The sequence below is a fragment of the Bacillus rossius genome, chromosome 2, assembly GCF_032445375.1.
Source record: "Bacillus rossius redtenbacheri isolate Brsri chromosome 2, Brsri_v3, whole genome shotgun sequence".
Taxonomy (NCBI): Eukaryota; Metazoa; Arthropoda; class Insecta; order Phasmatodea; family Bacillidae; genus Bacillus; species Bacillus rossius.
The window spans coordinates 42,792,633-42,817,476 of NC_086331.1; positions in this window are offsets into that span (position 1 = coordinate 42,792,633).

The window sequence follows — 24,844 nt, forward strand, 5'->3', positions numbered from 1 at the left end:
TAACATCATGCGCGCATAGTGTAAAGCCCGTATCAGACGATGGAAAGTTTCGTTTGGATTCCGCTAGAAGCTTCCAAAAAAACTGCTAGCTGGCAGCTAGAAAGGTATGTTTCTCTGAAAGAAACTATCACACACACGGCCTAATTAACTCGTGGTGAAATTTAATTGAAATGAAATTAAATAATGTTCAAAAGCCATCACGTTTTATAAATATATAAACTATGTTTTATCTTCTACCTACAACACATCTCGTAATTTTAATATAGGCCTATGTCTAACTATACGATGGTCCAACTAGTTGAGTATTTAAAATTCACTTCAAATACTCTTATTAACATTCATAAAACGATCGTAAATGGGCGAGCATTTACATTACAAGTTTCAACAACAAAAGTTTTCGAATAATGCTTGCCGTAACTGCTTAGATTTCATTAGAAATTTATGTTCACCATTATTTTAAAACAATCAAAACATTTCAGTTCCTCCAAAGTTAATTACAGATTTCAAAACTAGGGGCATTCATTCTGATTGGTTAAAATATTCATCAAGTACGAAACCATCCACATAAATTCGAACACGGCCGATTACAAAAACATCCATGAAAACGGCCAGCGCGCTGCTATTTCAACTCCTAAATCATCCATACTAGCTGGCATGGATGACATTTCAAGGAAACTGCCATCGTGTGATACGGGCTTAAGTCGTGAACATTCTTACTTCTTTGTTCTATTAAAATTGTACTATATATATATATATATATATATATATATATATATATATATATATATAATATATATATATATATAATATACACACCCCCTTCCCTTCCCTGTGTCAATGCTTATCATAAATAATACTTAATTAAAAAACACTGTACTCAATCAAGAACACGGCTATGATGAATCAAGAAAAGTTTACTGCCATTTTTTTTTGCATTAAGAGTTCTGAGGTTGTATTTCACTTTGAAAGATGGCGCATGGAGTGACTCGAGTCATTTGAAAATCTGCAAAGAAAAAATGTCCTTTCGAAACTGACATTATAATTGAACTGATTAGTACATATTTTTGTATTGAATGTCTTACACTTTTAGTATAACTAATTCATCTCATAACCATGTATATCTGACGAAGAAATTTCAGATGTTGCTTAGCATTAGGCCTATAGTTTTAAATTTAACCAATAAATACATTTATTTATTTAAGTTTTTGGGCGTTTGTCTCTTCCCTTTCCCCCTCCAGACGGACCCGTACAAGTTTGTAGTTAACATTATCTCGATATCAGACATGTCATTACTACTTATCACAATATGTAAAAAAAAATAACTCTTACAGCAATGTAAAACATAAAACGACTCTAAGCAAATACAAAAGACGATAAAATTATCGAAGCAAGAAAAAAACCATTGCTTTTCCTTCATAAACTTATTTTTTGTTTGTTTTTAAACTTCAGTCGATAACCTAAGTAATGAACGCAATGACTGATACAAAAATTTAATTGGTGTTTATTTAGTTAATGGTTTGGTGTAAGCTGTAAGTTTTCGCGATATCACACATATTTGACTTGTTAATTAGTTCATTATGAACTCTTCTCATTACCCGTTGCAAATTACGACCTAACACAAGATTAGTAAAAACTATTTTATATGCACAACGCCCCGTGCCCAGTATCGCTCGGAACTGCCGCTTGCCTTTCAGCAGTCTAGCCCTCGGCCGTACAGGCTCGTGACTGAGCTGTCCCGCTACTAGGACATCAGGCAACGCTGTTCTGTGCATTCCCTACCTACCACCCCTCCCTCCAACCCGTCCACACATTATCGCAAGCGAACAGACCAAGTGACTCACCACCACCGACAGCGCGTCATGTTACAGTCTGGCTCCATTCAAACAACCATGGGAAGGGGGCAGAGGGTGAAGGCGTGGCGAGTCCAAGTAGTTCTTCTCTTTGGCGCGAGAGGGCTGCACTGCACGGTATTTGAATGTTAGATCTGTTTGAAGAATGCAAGCCTTTATCTTAGCATCTCCAGCAAGTAATTGAAGGAATTAAACTTCAGAATCAATGAATATATGTATTCGTTAAATTCTGAAGAATACTCTGAGCTAAAGTTTTTCTACAATTTTGATACATAACTCGTTTTAATTTAGTGTTGAAAGTTGTTGATTCTCAACTTGAAAAAGGAGATATACAACTGCATTTAAAACTAGATATTTTTACATTTTAAAGCACTATTTAAAGAAAATCATTATCTCATGGCATTCCATATACTTTATTCTTAATAAAAATCAAGTTTCTACAAGAACATTTTTCACCTGCTTAAAGCTGGAGTTTCCAGCAAAATATGAGTCAAATAACAATTAAAATGCTTAAAAAATATATTTAAAAAATGCTAATAAATTTTTTTGTTAAAAGAACATACACTTTTAATGTAAGAAACACTTGAACGCAAGGCAAGCATTATCTGAGCACATTTAACTTAGGGATCAATACCCCTTAACTGAAATATATATGGTCGAACTTGCGTTTAGCGAAAAATCTTAAATTCTGTTCTTCAGTGATGAATTTGTCAGTTTGTGAATTTGGCGGGTTTCTTGTTGAAGTAAATTATGTAATATATGCTGGAATTATGTTTGTTTCATAACATATTTTTTCGAAGCTTTGTTTAGAAGGTTTGAATAAATAACGTTTTTTTTTTTTTAAGTACAGTTATAGGGATTTTCTTGCTGAAAATGAACCTTATGTTTTGAAAAAACGTGAGATATTATTAAATTCAAATTTTAGTTCAGAAAAATAATTCATTTCAGGTTCTATTGATTGTGATATTCAGTTCATACATTCATATTACCAAATAAGTTAAAACAAAGTATTACAATTTTTGGAATTGAAACAATTCTTACTTTTTTCTGCATTAATTCTTATAAGAAATGACTAATTTTGTACAATGTAATATTAGAACTGTTAAATAATTTTACGAGAAAAAAACACTAATGCAATGTAAACATTTATTTATTTCTTCTGTGCGGCTATTGGTAAAATAAGAATGGGAATTAGTTTTTGCTATTTTTTTAAAGTTCTTGTCATTAAGAACATGTAGTGCAACACGACATATATTATCCTGTTTATTTGAGCAGAGCTATCGATAAGTGTATTTTAGATTGCTCTGTATGTTTTATTTCACCTTGACTATTATCAGTCTACGACAACAGCAAAATTAATTTGATCACAATGTAGAATATTTTGTTTGTAATTTACGAAACGATTTTTTTTTAATGGATAGGTGGCCAATTAGACACTGCCACAGAAAAATTTCGAGGCTTCTTCAAAAATGTATGCGTTTTCATAGGCGAGCACGTAGGACATGCTTACGACGACAGGCTGGATAGGGCAGTAGAGCTGCAAGCGAGCTCCAGAAGACAGAAGCGACGGGAGTAGACAGATTGTAATAGCTGCGCGAGTGGGACTCGAGGTTCGGAAGAGGAATCAACACCGAGGGCCCCGAGTTTGTCATCCCGACTCTAAGGGTCTAGGGCCAGCAAGACGTCCCGATGCCGAGGAACAACTAAATGGAGGATTGCCATCTAGGATAGCTCAGTACGACACATGGGCCGTTTACAAACTGTCGAGATATTATCAGGAATGTCAACAACGTGTAGAGATGGATTGAAACCCACTTTCAAAGTTTAGTTTAATTTTTCTATCTTTATTATCTTACATCGTAAATCATTTACTACTGTCATGTAGGCGTGTTGCAGTAATAAAATTTTAATTTTATCACATTTAAAACTATTATTTAAAAAAGTTGGCTTTCAAATATTTCTGAAAGTGTGTCATTCATAAAGCTTTATTCATCTTTTTAAAAAATAGTACGTCTATTTACACAGTATTTTTTTAACAATCTTAACTTATGTCTAAACTTATGTGATAAAAAAAACTGTATCCATATCTGGATGGTAAACTAAGCCAGTGTATTCTTCCTTGCTTATACTCTAGTGTAGATTCACTTCTAAATTTAAAATATGTTTGACTAACCTTTTTTACACAGAGCTGAATGCCGTAAATTAATACGTACAGCATACAACTTTCCATGTGATATAAGACCAGCTGGTAAATAAATTAAAATTGTTTTGATGATTTGTATAGAAAATTCAAAAAAATCAGTGGTGTATTTAGTGGTGTCGCTGGAGTTTTTTTTTTTTAGACAAAAAAGTTTTTCTCTTTACACATCAATGCAGTCATCTTTTGAAACTTCTTTGGCAGCCTAAATACCGCACCAAATAATGTACGTAAGTTAAAAATTAATTTCAGCTATACACTGCACTGACGCATTGAGAAAAACAGTCAGTGCCCACCTAGTTCTTCCATACCACCCGAACACCTTGGATCACATGTGAACTCAGGTGGATTTTAATGTGATTAAATAAGCCTGAAATCTAAATCCACCTGTTCTCTGCTTTAGAAACAACTAAAAAGTCTCTGTAAATTGCTCGGAACGGGATTTCAAATCATTTGTGTTCAAATATTTATCATACCGTCCAAAATACAAATCGTTTTAGAAAAAGTAAGATGCTGTATCAGTCAATAAAATTTTGTAATTAAATAGGATCTGAGATCTTTAATACAAAGCTACAATGTGTCGGTGCGAATACCATTTTCTTCCCAAAGTTAAATTATTGTTTTCAGAATTGGGAAGTGAGTTTGACTTGCACATTTTCTTTAGGAAGTAGGTTAAAAATTTGTTTGTAGTTGAGTTATAGCAAATTCCAAATATATTTTGCAATTGAAAATATATTTATATGTGTACGAGTATCAATGGTTAGTTTGCGATATTTTTATTTCTAGTTTTAGAATACAATATATTAGTAAGCAGTGATTTTCGACTCGGTATGGAAGATTTTTTTAAATTTAAGCGTGACTTTACATGGAAAATCTTTGATCACCTAAATGTTATTTAGAAAATAAAAATGTTGGAGATATTTTAGTGATATGTGATTTAAAAACCTGAGCTACTTCGTCGATTTCTGGTGACATATATTTTTGAAAGGAATGTTAATCTCTTAATTACGTAGTATGTGAATTAAAAAAAGTTAAAACGGAATAAAAGTTGTTTGCAATTCAATTAATGGATACAAATACTAGCTGCAGCACGTGACCAGTAGCCCAGCGCGCTAATTTTTTTTTTACTAGGAAGGCCCCTTTTAAGCTATAACTATAATTCTTAAAGTTCTTTATTATAAAGTTCGGTATAACGACAATAAGCGCCGTTGCCGCAAAGTCCCACAGAAAATATATCTGTAGAAAATTTAATCATGTACTCTACACACAAGTAAAGAAATTATACGAAAGTCCATTAACTCATATATCTCCTGTCGTGGTGGTACCTTTTCTTAAATTATTGAAGGAGTTCGTTTAAATGTTTGTGCGCCAATATATTTGCGTTATCCTCCGACGCCGTCATTCCAGTTAATTTGTGCCAAAGTCTATTGACATGTACAGCCCGACAAAGGCTGGTAGATGATCGGTTAGGACCAACGAATATATCAGTGTTTCTTTTCAGGGACCATAAACAATAAGGACGATTTTAAAATCCAGCTATGGTTCACAAAATATCGGGTGCTGATTTCCTGCACCGCTTTTGCCATTATTCGGTGAAAATATGTACGATATAACACTAGTGCTGAACACTGTGTACCAGCCGTGTGGCCAATGTAACCTTCCCTGTGCGCGCGACACACAACTTGACTTCCAGGGCTGTCCAACAACCCCTCGCACACTCGCGCGAAAGAAAGCTTGATTCTCTTGAAACAAATTGACTCAGTTATTACCCTTTCACTCACTGCCTAGGTTTGCAGGAATTCTGTGTTTTTTGTGCGGCACGGAAAAACACCCTGAAATTTACATTCCTTTCAAAAATTTATGTCACCATAAATCGACGAAGTAGCTCAGGTTTTTAAATCACACATCACTAAAATATCTCCAACATTTTTATTTTCTAAATAACATTTAGGTGATCAAAGATTTTCCACGTACAGTCAAGCTTAAATTTACAAAAATCTTCCATACCGCGACGAAAATCACTTCATATTAATAGATTGTATTCTAAAACTAGAAATAAAAATATCGCAAATTAACCATTGATACTCGTACACGTATAAATATATTTTCAATTGCAAAATATATCTGGAATTTGCAACACCTCAACTACAAACAAATTTTTAACCTACTTCCTAAAGAAAACGTGCAAGTCAAACTCATTTCCCAATTCTGAAAACAATAATTTAACTTTGGGAAGAAAATGTTGTTCGCACCGACACATTGTGAGCTTTGTATTATAGATCTCAGATCGTATTTAGTTACACAATTTTATTGACTGATACAACATCTTACTTTTTCTAAAACGACTTGTATTTTGGAAGGTATGATAAATATTTGAACACAAATGATTTGGAATCCCGTTCCGAGCAATTTACAGAGACGTTTTAGCTGTTTCTAAAGCAGAGAACAAGTGGATACAGATTTCAGGCTTATTTAATCACATTAAAATCCACCTGAGTTCACATGTAATCCAAGGTGTTCGGGTGGTATGGAAGAACTAGGTGGGCACTGACTGTTTTTCTCAATGCGTCAGTGCAGTGCATAGCTGAAATTAATTTTTAACCTACGTACATTATTTGGTGCGGTATTTAGGCTACCAAAGATGTTTCAAAAGATGGCTGCATTTATGTGTAATGATAAAAACTTTTTTGTCTAAAAAAAACTCCAGCGACACCCCTAAATACACTACTGATTTTTTTGAATTTTCTATACAAATCATCAAAACAATTTTAATTTATTTACCAGCTGGTCTTATATCACATGGGAAGTTGTATGCTGTACGTATTAATTTACGGCATTCAGCTCTGTGTAAAAAAGGTTAATCAAACATATTTTAAATTTAGAAGTGAATTTTCACTAGAGTATAAGCAAGGAAAAATACACTGGCTTAGTTTACCATCCAGATCTGGATACAGTTTTTTTTTTGTCACATAAGTTTAGACATTTAGTTAAGATTGTTAAAAAAAAATCCTGTGTAAATAGACGTACTATTTTCTAAAAAGGTGAAAAGAGCTTAATAAATGACACACTTTCAGAAATATTTGAAAGCCACCTTTTTAAAATAATGGTTTTAAATGTGATAAAATTAAAATTTTATTACTGCAACACGCCTACATGACAGTAGTAAATGATTTACGATGTAAGATAATAAAGATAGAAAAATTAAACTAAACTTTGAAAGTGGGGTTCAATCCATCTCTACACGTTTTTGACATTCCTGATAATATCTCGACAGTTTGTAAACGGCCTATGTGTCGTACTGAGCTACCCTAGCTGGAGATCCTCCATGTAGTTGACCCTCGGCATCGGGACGTCTTGCTGGCCCTAGACCCTTGAAGTCGGAATGACAAACTCGGGGCCCTCGGTGTTGATTCCTCTTCCGAACCGCGAGTCCCACTCGCGCAGCTATTACAATCTGTCTACTCCCGTCGCTTCTCTCTTCTGGAGCTCGCTTGCAGCTCTACTGCCCTATCTAGCCTGTCGTCGTAAGCACGTCCTACGTGCTCGCCTATGAAAAGGCATACATTTTTGAAGAAGCATCAAAATTTTTCTGTGGCAGTGTCTAATTGGCTACCAATCCATACAAAAAATCGTTTCGTAAACTACAAACAAAATATTCTACATTGTGATCAAATTAATTTTGCTGCTGTCGTAGACTCAGAATAGTCAAGGTGAAATAAAACATACAGAACAATCTAAAATACACTTATCGATAGCTCTGCTCAAATAAACAGGATAATATATGTCGTGTTACACTACATGTTCTTAATGACAAGAACTTAACAAAAAAAAAAGCAAAAACTTTTTCCCTTTTTTATTTCACCAATAGCTGCACAGAAGAAATAAATAAATGTTTACTTTGCATTAGTGTTTTTTTTCTCGTTAAATTATTCAACAGTTCTAATATTACATTGTACAAAATAAGTCATTTCTTTTAAGAATTAATGCTGAAAAAAGTAAGAATTGTTTCAATTCCAAAAATTGTAATACTTTGTTTTAACTTATTTGGTAATAAAAAGGTATAAACTGAATATCACAATCAATAGAACCTGAAATGAATTATTTGTCTTAACTAAAATTAGAATTTAATAAAATCTCACATTTTTTCTAAACATAAGGATGATTTTCAGCAAGAAAAATCCCTACAACTGTACTTAAAATTATAACGTTATTTACTCAAAAAATTCTAAATAAAGCTTCGAAATAATATGTTATGAAACAAATATAATTCCAGCATATATTACAAAATTCACTTCAACAAGTAACCCGCCAAATTCACAAACTGACAAATTCAGCAGTGAAGAACAGAATTTAAGATTTTTCGCTAAACGCAAGTTCGACCATATATATTTCAGTTCACTTTTCGAAAAAAAAATCCCTAATGAAAATGCCTAACACATCAGCTTTAATACTTAAAATTACATAACGCATTAACTAATTTTACATGTGTTCATCAGATCTTACATAGATCACAAGTTGGATATAAATTTTATGGAAAAATCACAAAAAAAAAATACTAGTCGCTATAATTATGAGATTAAAATATTCAACAAATATATCAACAACAGTCAGTAGTTTGTAGCAGCATTACCATTAACAGTAAGTACAAATAAATTACCATTTAAATCATTTAAACTATAATAGTTCATAACTATAAGGACAACGCAAACATATACGATATATATTTTTGCAGCTGTCTATTTCACTTTTGTGCCTGAAATTTCAGCTTCTATAATATAGCTATTTTGGATCACGTATGGCTAACTATCGGCCAACACACGGTAAAATAATTTCTGGAAGGAAGGAATTAAAATGGGATTGTTTTAGTTCGGGTAGAATGTTTTCTTCACAGAGTAAGTAGTCCTTCTCCATCTTGTCCACAGTCATTCCCAAAGGAGACCAAACGACAAAATAGCAATCTTTCCACCCTGTTATATGAAAATACCATGTATTTGGTAATCACGATTTTTCTTCATCTGTATGGTTCCGTATTTCATTTCTAGAAGCTTTTTTTTGTTTCTTTTGCATACTATATATATATATATATAAAGAGAGAGAGAGAGAGAGAAGAGAGAGAGAGTGTACTAAGATTGGGCATTTGATCTCGACTATTTCAGTTTCCCCTATAAGGCCATCTGGTGATGCAGCAAGGAAAGGAAATTCGTCATCCACTACCAATCACTTGACTGAACTTCAACATTATTTTCCAATGTGAACTGTGTAATTGCAACAGATTCTTTTTGCAATCCCCACGATAGACTTGTGTTTGCTTTAAAAACTTGGGACCTTATATCTTTCACAACGGAAGCACATGATGTTGTAGCTTTCATTTTACAAATCCTTCCAAAAAATGAAGCGGTGAGTCTTTTGCTTCGATGCATTCTCCAACAAAAGGTGGCACTCGGGTACTTTCTTCTATTTCTTTCTTGTCTTCGGTTTTTAATTCAAAGAGGAATTCATCCTTGCACTTTGCAAATTCCGTTTCAGTCCTATATTTTTGGATCACTGATGCATCTATGCCATTATCATAATTTTCTCCCGAAAATCTCGCGCCACTGTTTTTGTTTTCGTTGTTTCCTTTGAAGTTAAGTCGGCGACGGTTGCTATTTTCCAGCCTTTTACTGCGTCTCTCAATAAATATCTTCGTATGGAAGACAGACCTTTTTTCACTGAGGTTTTATGAATAAGTCTGTGTAAGTCGGAGTTTGGGTTCATAGAAAATGCAGCTGCATTAAACCTTGTTTGGTACGAGTCACGAAGAGAAAAAAAATTCTTTTATCTCCAACTTTTATCGTAATAATTGAATTGAGAATTTCTGAAACATTGTTGTCTATATCGTAATTTAAACTGTATGTATTATGTGCAACATGTTTAACTGCGACTTTTAATTCGTCAAAAATAGAAGCCTCTTTCAGAAGTGGTACAATATCAACTTCTGGTTTAGAAGAACCATCGCAAATATAGTTACTTTCTTGGCAGCATGAGTTGTCACCGAAAACATGATGATGACCATTAAAAATGTATTTTTTCAGTTCTGTAAACTTTAAGTGCTGGCTAATGTTGACCTGTTCTTTTCTGTATTTGATTCCCGAAACAATATCTGTTCTTAATTTTTTATTTTGCTGAGAACACAATTTCTCAAATGCACATTAGCCAGTTTGTTGTTTTTTCAAACATCACGAATTTTGTTTGCGTAATTTCGCAAAATGTGGTTTCGGCTTTCAATTTTTTTGGATTGGAAGTGCAGGACCATATGGCATACAGCCAATTGATTTTTTTGTCTACGCTGGAGTTACAATCACCAATCAGCTAATGATATTTCAAATAATGCAGGCTAATACTCTGCAAAAAAACCTTCAACAATGATGTCTTATTCCATTGATGATTATTGACCATCCCAATTTTTGGCACATTCGTGAGACTTATATGATGATTTTACTTCTTCCGACTGTCGATCACAAATAGAACAATATTTGTTCCAAACTCCGACAAAAATAATTTTCTTAGTACTCTATCCGATGATGGCAACCTGAAGAAAAAAAATTGTTTATTTTTCTGTAAATGTAGTATTTAACTAAGAACGGTTAAATTTTACAAAAGCAACCTCTATTAGTTAAATCACATATACGTAAATGGAATCACGCCCGCTAAAGGTGTAAAGAGATTCCGCTTTGAATGCAACTCGACATGTCCATATGTGTTACAGTTCTTTAAAATACTTTAAAGTCATATTTTGATAATACTTTTAGCAAAAAACATCCCTTTCGGCACACCCTACAGGGGTAAGTAGATTTAGAAATACTTATTAGTAGTATAGGAATGGGGCTCCGGGGACACGGGTCAGGGGTGGGGAGCCGATAGCCAAGCGCCATCTTGGATTGTGACGTCACGGCGGCCATCTTTGATGACCGTGACCTTGTCCTTTGACCTTGATCTTGACCTATTACCTTAAAAATTGATCCAAATTTGCCCAAATTTGCCCAAAATTCCTCGAAACTCCTCAAAAATCTTCAAAATTTCCTTATTCTTTTTTTAATGGCGCCAAAAATTCTAGATTGCGATACTAAAAGATTACTGATATATTTAACAATGGTGTCATTTAAGATTAAATTAGAGAATGAAGCAATATCATCTTACTTATATTATAATTAACTTTAGGAATATGTATGGTAGGAAAAGTTAAAATTAAATTTTGGATGAACTAACAGAGCCACAAGTTAAAAAAAGGGCTTTCAATATCACAATGTGAGGTGTTACTGATAAAACCATTACCAATTGTTGGTATGGTGAATGGTGAAACTGACTTGGATGTTGTTCGACATAAAAAGGTAACATCAATAGATGTGTTACTTGCAAAAATCCATAAGGAATTAGTTTTAAGGAAAAGCGTGAGTTGTAAGGAATCAATTAATTTGTCACAGAATTAAAAAAAAAGGTTTGCCAAGGAAAAGGTTAAATTAACAACTATTGATATGGGAATCAAAACATGGGAAAACTGAGGGACATAAGGTTATGCCATGTTTCTTACCACTAGACAGAACATTAGAGTTAACAAATGCTTAAGTTTTCTGTCGGACTAAGTAACAGGATATCATGAACTTTTAGAAACAGGCAATGCTTAAGCTTGTGAAACAAAAACGGAAAAGCAAACACACGGTATGACTCAAAACTGATGTCCTTATTGGTTAGAGGTATGTTCAGTGGCGGATTTACCAGTAGGCTGAGTAGGCTTGAGCCTAGGGCGGCAGATTTTTGGGGCGGCAAATTTGGGGACCGATTTTTTTTTTTTGCTACCTCATAGAAATCAAAAATATTGCTGCATGACGGTTTTCTGTTTTCTGATGTTTTACAAATAGAAGTCTGCAACAAATTTTGCCGATGACTTTCCCCTCTCCCTTGTCATTGTACGTTCCGTGAATCCGTGTAGCAAACTTCCATATTCCAGAGTAAAACAGCTAGTTCGCTAGTCAGTAAATGCGAATTTTAATGGACAAGGCCTCGGTTGGCACTACACGCCCAAGACAACTATGGTCCCGGGAAAAATGTGACTACCCAAGGTCAGAAGGGCCCCTCCGCCCTCCCTCCGCCGCTATCCCTTCCGCCAGACTGTCCCCTCCCTTCTCCTAGTCCGCCTCAAAGGTCGAACCGCGTCATGTCGCGGGTGGGGCGGCAATTAGAGCTGTTACCTCGGGAGTCGGGACCACAGTTGTCTTACGCGTGTATTGCATAACGAATTGATATTTCTACGTAGGTGTGTCGTGTGGACTGTTATTTTTCGAAGTGTTTCGTGAATTGTATCATTGTATGAATATTTTCACAGCACCGGTAAGTAAAAACTTTTTATAATCATAATACATTATAATAAAGCATCTGTAACGATAACGAATAAATTTATTGAAAAAGCCCTGCAATAATATTTTTCATTTTGAAGCTTGGAACATGGTCACGTTAAATTTAGAACATTTTCATATTAACTATAAATAGTATTCTAAAAGATTGCTCATGGTTATCTTGTCATTTTGTCTTTTTCAATGAAGCAAACATCAAAAAATAGAAATAATAATTCACAATAAACAATTCATCGGAAACCATGCAAAGAAATTTTAATTTTTTCGTGATAGCATTAAAAAAATACGTTTTTACGTTAACTATTTATTATGTGAATTCTGAATGAAGGATAGGGGTGAGCAGGGTAACGTGGCCATCCTAAGATAAAACGATACATAAATTCTATATTGTAATTAAAATCAAAATATAAAATAACCCTTCAATAATATAGTTTTCGTACAATCAAAACACCATTAAAATGTAAATATTGGAGCGACTCATGTTTGTTTTTTGTTTGCCCGTCGCACTAATCGGGTAAATGATATGACATTTTTTTTTTTCATTTTTCTTTTATCTTAAGGAAACTAAATCACGGGATACCATTTCCGGCCACCTGCACTTGTTTGTGAAATATGAGCCGTCCTTGAGATACTGCCACCTTATCTGCCAAGCCTCTCCTGCTGGCAAATTTTTGTGTAAGGTCGTTCCCCACACGAAAACAACACACACATTGCAAAACACGTTAGAAATTTACAGTGTAGATTAAAAAAAAATGTAAAATGTTCAATAGTTTGTTTTATTATTTAGTAATACATAAATAGAGCTAAGTATATACAGTTCGGGCAAAGTGAACATGCGGTGGTGGCTGGCCACTTTGCCCTCTGAGACGCCATTACAAAAAAACTAGCAAAAAAAAAGACATCTTCTACAGTTATTAATATGTGGTATTAAAATTTAAAACATGCTAATTTGGATAGGCTATATTAAATAATTATGGCATTACTGTGTATTTAATAATGATCAACAGTAATTATTACTTACCTTACATGTTACATCAGAAATAGTAAAACCAGTAAAACCTTAATAAAACAAATAACTTTCACTGCAAACAGACCGGGTGCTCTCAGAACACTAATGGCGTCTCTTACAAATGTTTCACATCCTCGCTACCAAACTTCATCACTCTCCAGCTGAGTAACAGCCAATGGCCACTTTGCTCGCTCTGGCTACGTTACCCTGCCCTCCCCTATCGCTGCTTGTGTACGAAAAATAAACTTGTTAATTTAATCCTTTCCATTTCAGTTCCTGAAGAAAAAATTGTGAAAATGAGTGATGGGAGAAAGCGACTTAGTGGAGCGGAGTACAAAAAGAAGGCCAAAATAAAAAAAGAAGAACAAGAGCAAATTATACGAAAAACCACAAAAATTGACAGTTTTTTTTTTTAAATGAAAATTGGGTCGAAAAAACGGGAACTTCAACAATGCAATCTGGAAAGGATGAAACGGACTTTAATTCTGCTGCCCAACTGTCATCTGTTGAACTATCGACTAAAGAAAAAACTGATGATTATGTTCTTGACGACGAGTGCTCCAAAATTGAAGATGCCTCTCAGACCGAATCGTTAAATGATGACCAAAAGCAAACAACTGTAGATCAAAACAAAGATCCAGCTTTATGGGAAATTAACGATACTTTAAGGGAAATTATTGCAAGATGCGGCTTTTATCAAAACAAGTCTTCTGACTTCTCTAAAAGTGGAAAACTATATGCTGATCAACGTCGTTTCTTGCCAGTGAGTATCTTTCAAAGAAAAATGAAAAACAATGAAGTGAAGGACCGAAATTGGCTGGTTTACTCTGAAAGTGAGAGTTCCGTATATTGCGGACCATGTTTAGCATTCGGTCCATTGGAGAATAAAACTCAGTTCGAGAACGAAGGATTTAATGACTGGAAAAATGCAGAACACCGAGTAGCTCAGCATGAAAACTCTGCGCGTCATAAATCCAGTATCCTTAGTCTGAAAGCTAGAAGTGCGATTGATGGTCGAATCGACAATTTACTGCATTTGCAAATTGATGAAGAAATTACTTATTGGAGAAATGTTCTGAAAAGGGTTGTTGCTGTAGTGAAGCGGCTGTGTTCAAGAGGTCTCGCTTTTAGAGGAAAAAGTGAAAAGTTCGGTGATCCACACAACGGAAATTATTTTATGATTCTGGAACTGTTAGCTGAGTTTGATCCTTTCTTAGCCAGTCATATTGAACGATTTGGGAATCAAGGATCCGGAAGTACCAGTTACTTATCGAAGACCGTTTGTGATGAATTTATACTTTTGATGTGCCATAAAGTCTTGAAGCAAATTGGAGACGAGATAAGAAGGGAGAAATACTTTTCCTTAATCATCGATTCAACACCGGATATAGCACATGTGGACCAGCTCACCTTCGTGATTCGGTATGTTTTAGAAACAGGAGAACCCTGTGAAAGATTCCTCAAGTTTTTGCCCTCAGTGGGACATAAAGCTGAAGAAATGTTTGCTGCCATTACTTCGGAACTAAAAACCTTGGGTTTGAACATTGAAGACTGCCGTGGACAATCGTATGACAATGCCGCAAATATGTCTGGCATATACAATGGCTTACAGGCTAAAATTCAAAGTCAAGCACCGTTTGCTTTTTTCGTTCCTTGCTCTGCCATTTCTTTAAATTTAGTGGCAACTGCGACTGCTGAATCTTGCACAGAAGCTTGTCGATTCTTCATGTTGCTCCAAGAAATATACGTTTTTTTTTCAAGTTCAACACAACGCTGGAAGATATTGATGACTGAAGTCGGAGAAGGCAAAACAGTCAAGAGAGTAAACCTCACACGTTGGTCAGCTAGAGAGGATGCATGCAGAAGTTTGAGAGATTCGTGGCACGAAGTCATTAAAGCTTTGGAAACAATCAGGAATGACTGCACCGAAAAGCCTGTCACAAGAAATGAAGCAATGGGAATTCTTTCAAAATTAAAAAAACTGGAAACAGCGTTAATGGTTGTTGTGTGGAATGTTTTTTTGGAAAGAATAAACAAAGTAAATGTTAAAATCCAGGCTTCTACCGTAGATTTGATTACTGTAGCCGATCTTTATGAATCTCTTCGCAAGTTTTTCGTAGAGCAACGAGAAAACTTCAAGTATTTCGAAGAAATGGCAATGGAATTAAGTGCGTCAAAGCAGTACACAAAAGACTTGGGAAAAAGACAACTGAAAAGAAAAAAAATTGCTGATGAAACACCCGATGAAGAAATGAGTATGACAGCGAGTGATACTAGCGATACTTTCAGGGTTAATACATTTCTCGTCATCATTGATAGACTCGTATCCGAATTAGAAAAAAGGAAGAAAGCATACGACAATTTCAATGAAAAATTTTCATTTCTGACCAAAATGAGCGAGTTATCATTATCAACCCTTACGAAAAAGGCTCTGTCCTTAGAAAAAATGTATCCTAATGATTTAGAGACTGAGTTGGTTCAAGAATGCATACATTTTCAAAGCCACATATCTTCGCAAAGCATTCTGGTAAAACCAGATTTTACATCATTACAGAGTCTATCTTCGTTTCTGCGAAAAAAAAGTTTGCAGAACGTTTATCCGAACTTGGACATAGCCCTTCGTATGGCCTTATGTACACCAGCGACAAATTGTTCGGGTGAGAGAAGTTTTTCTTGTCTAAAAAGGGTAAAAAATTATCTGAGATCGACCTTGAGCCAAGAAAAATTAAACGCTTTAGCACTTTTGTGCATAGAGTCGGAATTAATGAACAATATTACTTACGACGATATAATCGATGATTTTGCCAACAAAAAATCGCGCAAAAAGGGATTGTAACGAACTTAATCTAGGACATGAAAATTGTAGAGGCAAGGGCGGCAAAAACTTTGCAGCCTATACCTGGAAAATTTGTAAATCCGCTACTGGGTATGTTGATAACAACATTCAAAGAACAATTAAAAATTACAGCTTGGACCAAACAAAGGCTATAAAACATATATATGTTATCAAAAAATTCCACAATCCTAAAATTAGGATTTCGAAAATCCTCAAAAGTTGTTTTGCCCTCGAAAGAACCCAAATTCCTAAAAATGGCTTAAGCATCCATGTCTACAGCCTCCGATAAGCCATTTCTAGAGATAAGGATACAATGACCGACATCTTGGATTTTGACGTCACGGTTGCTATTTCCGTTACGGCCGCCATCTTAAATATCATTATTTATTATCCGATTTTATTGAAAAAAAATTTATATTTATAATAAAATAAATTAATAAATTGATAATAAAAAAAAAATAAAAAAAATTTCTACATAGAGCTAGGAGTCCTCGGGTCGAACCCGGTGAGGACAAAAAAATGCGACTGATCCTTTCTCCAAGGAAGCCGCTGGCAGACTGGCCCCCACCACATATGTCAAAGTATATATATCGTTAGGTAACCTGACGTCATGTCCGCCATCTTGCCTTAGTTTGCTGGAAGCCATCATAATTGTATCGTCGGCTAGAGTGCGCTGACGCCATGTTAGTTTAATTCTTACCCGCCAGGGTGCAGTAATCATTTTTTATTACTGTTACATACACCATCTTGTCATTTGGACGCCATCTTGGAAATCTGTAATTTTAATGCGGGAAAAATTCCAAAATTTAAAAAAAAATTACTTATTAGAATACTGATTGATAAGTTCGATTCATGTCCTTGGTTCCGAACCGCGAAGAGCAAAAAAAAAACAACAGATCCCTCCTCCACAGAAGCCACCTACAGACTGACCTACTGCCACCAATACCAAGGTATACAGGTATATACCGTCAGCTGGTATGACGACATGTCCGCCATCTTGTCTTCATCCGCTGGAGACCACCATCTTGTTTTCGTCTGCTAGAGGACATCATCTGGCTTGGACTAGAAATCATTCTTTGCTCAACAATGAGAAGTTCACAAGCAAGCAGAATTTTTTGTGTTTTGTAATTTTTGTTTAATTTTTTTTTAAATTTTTTTTTTTAATTTATCAAAGAAAATGTGTGGTGGTTACCTCCGTGTGCTCCCGATTATCCATGGCAATATTATGATGGTTTTTTTCCGTGTGCTCCTGAATATTCTTGTCAATATTTTTGATGGTTTTTTCCGTGTGCTTGCGATCATTCCTGTGGTTTCTCCAAGTGCGTCTGGTTATTTCATAGAAACCGATCTCTCCATGAAGGAGTTTTACTCTTAATGAGACATGACATTTTATTCAAGGTTACATTTAATTAGTGAATTTCTGCTACCTAATCACCACTTGCAATATTTTTATCAGATGGAAATTAAAAAAAAAACATAGTTCAGTGAAATAATAATATTCCCTGAGAAATCTGAGAAACAGTAACTGGAAGAACAAACTTCCTTCTCCTTGAAGTCTAGCGAAGTCATCTTTCTTTTGCGGTCGTTAGTGAGCATCCCGCATCCCGCATAAAAGAAATAAATATTATTTACCTGCCAGCAACACGTGGCGTCATCTGTTGAAGAAAAGCAGAACTACTTACAGCCAGTACTTTTGTATGAGATAACTTAACTTTCGCTGACGAAATATTCAAAAAATTCTATTTATGTAATGGTTTTAATTTATAACTCTTAGTTTTGCATCTGCCATTAGTTGCAGAAGCTAACATGAACCCTGGTTCGTTGCCTGTAGCTATATCAAACCGACATCACTGTAGATACTGCAGCAAGGTGTTTACCTTGAAAAAAAAAGGTTGAATGACATGAGAGAAGCGAGTGTAGTTTGGGTCCTTGTCAAAAACCATTTTATTGCAGTCAGTGTCTTAAATCCTTTGGTAGAAGATATTACTTTGATAGACATTGCAAGAACTGTACAACTAAGATGAATAAAGATATCGAAGACTGTGCTCCAACATCGTGGAAGAGGAATGAAGGCAGAATATTAGACGACAATAATTATTATTATGAAGAATATAAAAAAAAGCTAATGCTAAAAATACTGATATACATCAAGACAATAAATTAAAAATTAAAAACAAACGAAGAAAGAAGCAACCTCATTAGAAATGAAAAGATATTAAAACCAATATCTAGTCGTCTCCATGAAAATGTGAAAGATGGAGAACCACCTGAAACTGACAAGACCGAAGACTGTGATTAAACATCTGAAGCTGACATGATTGAAGATTGTAGTGACACATCTGAGGCTGACATGGCAGATGACTGTGATGACACATCTAAGGCTGACATAATTGAGTACTGTGCTGAAGCACCTAAATCGGTCATGATCGAAGACTGTGATGGCGGCCTGAGACCAAAAAGGTGGAAACGTCGTAATTAAATGATCAATCTTGTGATTCTGACATGATTGAGTACTGTGCTAAAGCACCTAAAGTGGTCAAGAGCGAAGACAGTGATGGTGGCTTGAGATCAAAACGATGTAATAAAATAAATTATCCTAATCAAGCTTGTGATAATCACTGGCTCGATGACGGAAGTGACTTTGTAGTTGAAGTTGAAACAGAAGACACCAAGGATAATAATATTTATTATAAACATAAAAGTAAGGCGAACGTAGCAGAAGAGATTGATTGTACCTCATGGGAAGATCCTAACATATTGGTTGACAGGCTAAGACTTCTACATGGTTCGCTTTGTGCAGGAAACTATTCGTGCATTAATGAAATATCCTTCATACTTTAAGAACTTAGGGAAGCTGGCTACATACAAAAATGGTTTCAATTAAATGCATGTGTATAAACTTGAAGAAAAATTAATATATTTTTTTTTAAATGGATTTTATCATTTCTCGAAAGCTCATTTCTAGATAAAACTTAAAACTTAAAGGTGTAAAAGAGTCACCACTGACATCCAAATTGTATACTAATAAAGACATGCAAGTAAACATGTCAAGTTCGATAAAAAAAGTAATTAAAATCAGTTGGATCATTTGGAGCATTTGGAGCTGTTGGTGCATTTGGAGATGATGGAGCTGTTGGAGCATTTGGAGCATTTTGAGCATTTGGATCGGTTGGATTTTTTGGAGCCTTTGGAGCATTTTGAGCTTTTGGAGGATTTGGAGCATTTGGAGCTGTTGGAGAATTTGGAGAATTTTGAGCATTTGGAGCATTTGGAGCTGTTGGAGCATTTGGAGCATTTGGAGGCTTTGGAGCTGTTGGAGCTGTTGGAGCTGTTGGAGCTGTTGGAGCATTTTAAGCTGTTGGAGCATTTGGAGCAGTTGGAACATTTGGAGCTGTTGGAGCTAAGAATTAGTCGTTTCACATCTATGAGGTGCTAAATGTTTATAAGATTGCTGGCTTTCGCAAGTAATCCTGTAGTAGGATAGAAATTATGTAATAAATATTGTTTGTAAAAGAACTTTCGGTATTATATTTCTCGAACCTGACACTTTTCTGGTATTTAAATTAAATTTATTTTCAGCTTGTCCATAAATCGAAGCAATTTTCGATTCAATGTGTAAAATAATGTGTGATTTTTTCGGTGAATTTTGGAATTTTTCCCGAACTATTAAGTCAATAAATACAAATATCTAAGATGGTGGTCGTAATGGTTTAAAGGATAATGGTAGTAGATGATTTTAAGTCTCTTTTAGGACTTTGATCATAATTTATTATAATTATTATTTTTTACATAAAATTAATTTTTTTGCATCAACCAGGGATCGAACCAAGAACATGAATTGATATAATCAAATAATTACTTAAATGGGTGAATATGTTTGATGAATTTAGGATGTTTTCCCGAATTTCTAGCTAAATAATTAAATGATTCCAGGATGGCGCCCAAATTTCAGATGGCAGGCACCTCAGTAATAATAAATGATTACTGCACTCTAGCGGGTAAAACTAAGACAGGTGTGGTGGTATTGTACTCTATAAGACGAGTACACGCACAAGATCGTGTCCTCCAGCAGACGAAAACATGATGGTGGCAATGACCTCTAGCAGGTGGTAGCTCCTGGTAGCACGTACTGAACGCAAAATGCCGGATCCTTTATGGACGTCAAGGTAAAAAGTCAAATTTCAAGGTCAAGGTCAAATTTCAAGGTCAAGGTCAAATTTCAAGGTCAAGGTCAAATTTCAATTGCAAGGTCCAATTTCAAGGTCAAGTTCAAAGTTCATTGGCAACAGTTGAGGACAAAGGTATGGTGACCAGAAAATTATACTAAAATGGTATCAGCACACTCTAGCAGACGAAAACAAGATGGGGGTCTCCAGCGGATGAAAACAAGATGGCCGACATGTCGTCATACCAGCTGACGGTATATATGTGTATACCTTGGTATTGGTGGCGGTAGGACAGTCTGTAGGTGAATTTTGTGGAGGAGGGATCTGTTTTTTTTGCTCTTAGCGGTTTCGAACCAAGGACAGGAATAGAACTAATCAATCAGTATTCTAATAAGTAAGTTTTTTTATGAATTTTGGAATTTTTCCCGCATTAAAATTACAGATTTTCAAGATGGCATCCAAATGACTAGATGGCGGATGTCACAGTGATAAAACATGGTTACTGCACTCTATCGGGTAAGAATTAAACTAACATGGCATCAGCGCACTCTAGCCGACGATGCAATGATGATGGCTTCCAGCAAACGAAGGCAAGTTGGCGGATATGATGTCATGTTACCTAACGATATAGGGGAGACCGGGGCAAGTTGACGATGTTAAGCTTTGAAATGGCCTTTAACAGATAAATAAGCATATATAATATCTAATTTGGTACCAATACGAAGTACATACTAATTTCTACCTAAACATGTAAAAAGGTTGTATTACTTTACGTAGTTCCGAAGTTATTGACCAGAAACTAATTAGTTAGCACATTCGTCATCTTGCCCCAGGAGTGGGGTAAGTTGACAAACCTATTGGGGTAAGATGACGAAACCAAAATATATATATTTATGGACAAAGTAAACAATAGTTTTATAGATATCCTACACTAAACAACGTGCAGGATGTAAATAAGATATATTGTAACATATTTGAACGACTTTGATATAATTCCTTGACTTCATAATTGGAAAAGTTTTCGTGCCACCACTCAGAACATGTGGAACACTTAATCCAGTCTTCATTTGGAGGTTCCACGTAAACTTCTTCACATGCAGGGCAAGAAACACTATTTAGGCTTTATGGTTTTGCTACAGAATGATCAGAGCTTTGTTTTTCAGTTTTCTTAGTTTTTCTTTCATTTTTCTTCTCTTCATTCTGCTTATTCTATCTATCTCTTCGTCACTCCAACGCCTCCTTTCCGTTTTTCGCTTATAATATGCCTAGGCATCTACAAAAAAATCAAACAATATTGTTACGACTATTAACACAGGAACTATTTATAATATTTTAAAATTTCATTATTATTTTTATTTTACTTAAATGTTCGTCATATCTGTACATCATTAGTTAAAATAACACATATAATACAAAATAATGCTCACACTGTCATTACCTATGGAAAGTTGACGATTGCAGGGGAAAGATGACGAATTCGTCATCTTGCCCCCGTCAACTTGCCCCAGCAGCCGTATTTTTGCTTTACCAAAATCACGAACAACATTAACAAATTTTCTTCAACAATTTTTACACTAAAATACTCCCAAAAGTCAGCATTTCATTTTACACATATAAACATTTAAAACAAATGGACTCTTTTCTCGTAATAGCTTAACATACGTACCTTCAATATTACAACAATGGCTCACGAAACAGACTGCCTCTCAAAACTGTCACATTCAAACTGACTGGAAAATTCCGCTGCACCTTCCCAGTAGGTGCAGATGGTGACACACAAGGTCACAGGTGCGCCAACCGTCTATCTGTGTTTCTGGATTAGTTACATACGATTCGTCATCTTACCCCGTTCGCCAACTTACCCCGGTCTCCCCTATATACTTTGACATATGTGGTGGGGGTCAGTCTGTCAGCGGCTTCCTTGGAGGAAGGATCAGTCGCCATTTTTTTTATTTTTTTTGTCCTCACCGGGTTCGACCCGAGGACTCCTAGCTCCATGTAGTAATTTTTTTTTTTTTATTACCATTTTATTAGTTGATTTTTTTTATTAATTTTAAACTTCTTTCATTAAAATCGGATAATAAATAAAGATTTTCAAGATGGTGGCCGTAACGGAAATAGCAACGGTGACGTCATAATCCAAGATGTCGGTCATGGTATCCTTATTCCTAGAAATGGCTTATCGGAGGCTGTAGACATGTATGCTTAAGCCGTTTTTAGGAATTTGGGTTATTTTTAGGGCAAAACGACTTTTCAGGATTTTCTAAATCCTAATTTTTGGATTGTGGAATTTTTTGAGAATTTTTGGCGGCATTTTTTTAACAAAACATTGGAAATTTTGAAGATTTTTGAGGAATTGTGGGCAAATTTTGGCAAATTTGGACAAATTTTGAAGGTCATAGGTCATAGGTCAAGGTCAAAGGTAAAGGTCACGGTCATCAAAGATGGCCGCCGTGACGTCACAATCCAAGATGGCGCTCGTCTCCCGGCTCCTCGCCCCGGACCCATGTCCCCGGAGCCCCATTCCTATACTAGGCCCTACTCTTATTTCTTCTGGAAATTTGTTGGACCCTTCTATTAACTTCTGGAAAATTTGAAAGATTTTATGTACATAACAAACTATATGTTTTCCAACATTCAAAAATGACCGATTAAAATTTTTTCCATGTTCCATGCAGAAAATTTTTTTGAATGTTTTTAACTCATTGCATCCAGCACTGAATAGTTTAAACGAATATCATATTATACATACTAAGGACGTAATGCATTTTAAGGTACATTTAAAAGAATAAAATACCTGTTGTAACCATATAAAATTTTGCGAATTCCAGAAAATTTTTATAAAATTTTTCGTTTCATGTTCCATAGCCCCCAAAACCATCAACTTAAAGAATTTATACTTTATATATGTGTATCTCATTTTTGTGGACACGATAACTTCATAAATAAATTAACTTTTTGATAGAATACTATCAAATACGTTATAATTTATTATAATGATACTAAACATTATCTTGAATCTTTGCTGAAACTATTTTTGTAAAATGAAATGTTACCGGTCAAAAAGGGGTTGAAACAAAAAAAAATTGAAACTTCCTCGCTACCAAATTGGTTTGAATTTATTTTAAAACATCTAAATATTTTGGTAAGCTTTGGCCAAGAACCAGTTTTTATATAACTACACATTATTGCTAGGGATGAAAAATAGTGTTTGAAGGTCCAAAAAATTTATAATAAAAATTATTTCTGAGGTATCCAATGCTGGATGCATTGAATTTTAAAAAAATTGAAATTTTCTGCTGCATGGAATATGAGAGTAGTATAGTGGCACAGGCGTCAGACGGTGGTGCCTGGTGCCGAGCCACCATCTTGGATTGTAACGTCACGGCCGCCATCTTGGACTCAAAAATTCTTCAAAGTTACTCAATAATGACTCAAAATAACTCAAAAATTACCGTTTTGAGGAAAAATTTCACGTTTTTGAGGGAAAAATTCCCCTTGCGAGGGAAAAATTAGGATTTCGAAAAACCACATAAGTCGTTTTGTCTTAGAAACCACGAAATTCCTGATATAGGCTTAAGCAACCATGTCGACAGCCTCCGAAAAGCCTCTGTTGTCATCTAGGATTATGACGTCACCATTGCAATTTTCGTTACGGCCGCCATCTTGAAAATCTTTTTTTATTATCCGATTTAATTTAAAAAAAAAATTAAAATTTATAAAATATTCAGCCTCCGATAGGCCATTTCTAGGAATAAGGATACCATGATCGCCATCTTGTATTATGACGTAACCGTTGCAATTTCCGTTACGCCCGCCATTTTAAAATCCGCAATTTTTATGTTAGAAAATCGGGAAAAATATAAAAATCATAAAAAAATTAATCAACCGAATAAAATAATAAAAATGTTAAAAACCACTGTTGCACTCATCGTTACGGTTGCCATCTTGAATTATATACATTTTGCATGTTTCGTTATACCCGCCATCTTGGTTGAGTACTATGTCATCCTTACAATTTATGTTACGACCGAAATATTGGATCCTATTAATGTTGATATTAGCGTTATGGTCGACATATTAAAATAAAGACGCTATTTTGGTAATCCGAAATTTTTATGTTAGAAAATCAGGAAAAATTCCAAAATTCAAAAAAAAATTAAATTAATAGAATTATGATTGATAATATCGATTCCGTCCTTGTTTAGAACCGGTGAGGGCAAAAAATAAAAAAAAACATCAGATCCTTCCTCCAAAGAAGCCACCTACAGACTCACCCACCACCAATATCAAGGTACATATCGTCAGCTGGTATGACGTCAGGTCCGCCATTTTGTCTTCGTCCGCTGGAGAACGTCATCTTGTTTTCGTCTGCTAGAGTGTGCTGGCGACATGTTAA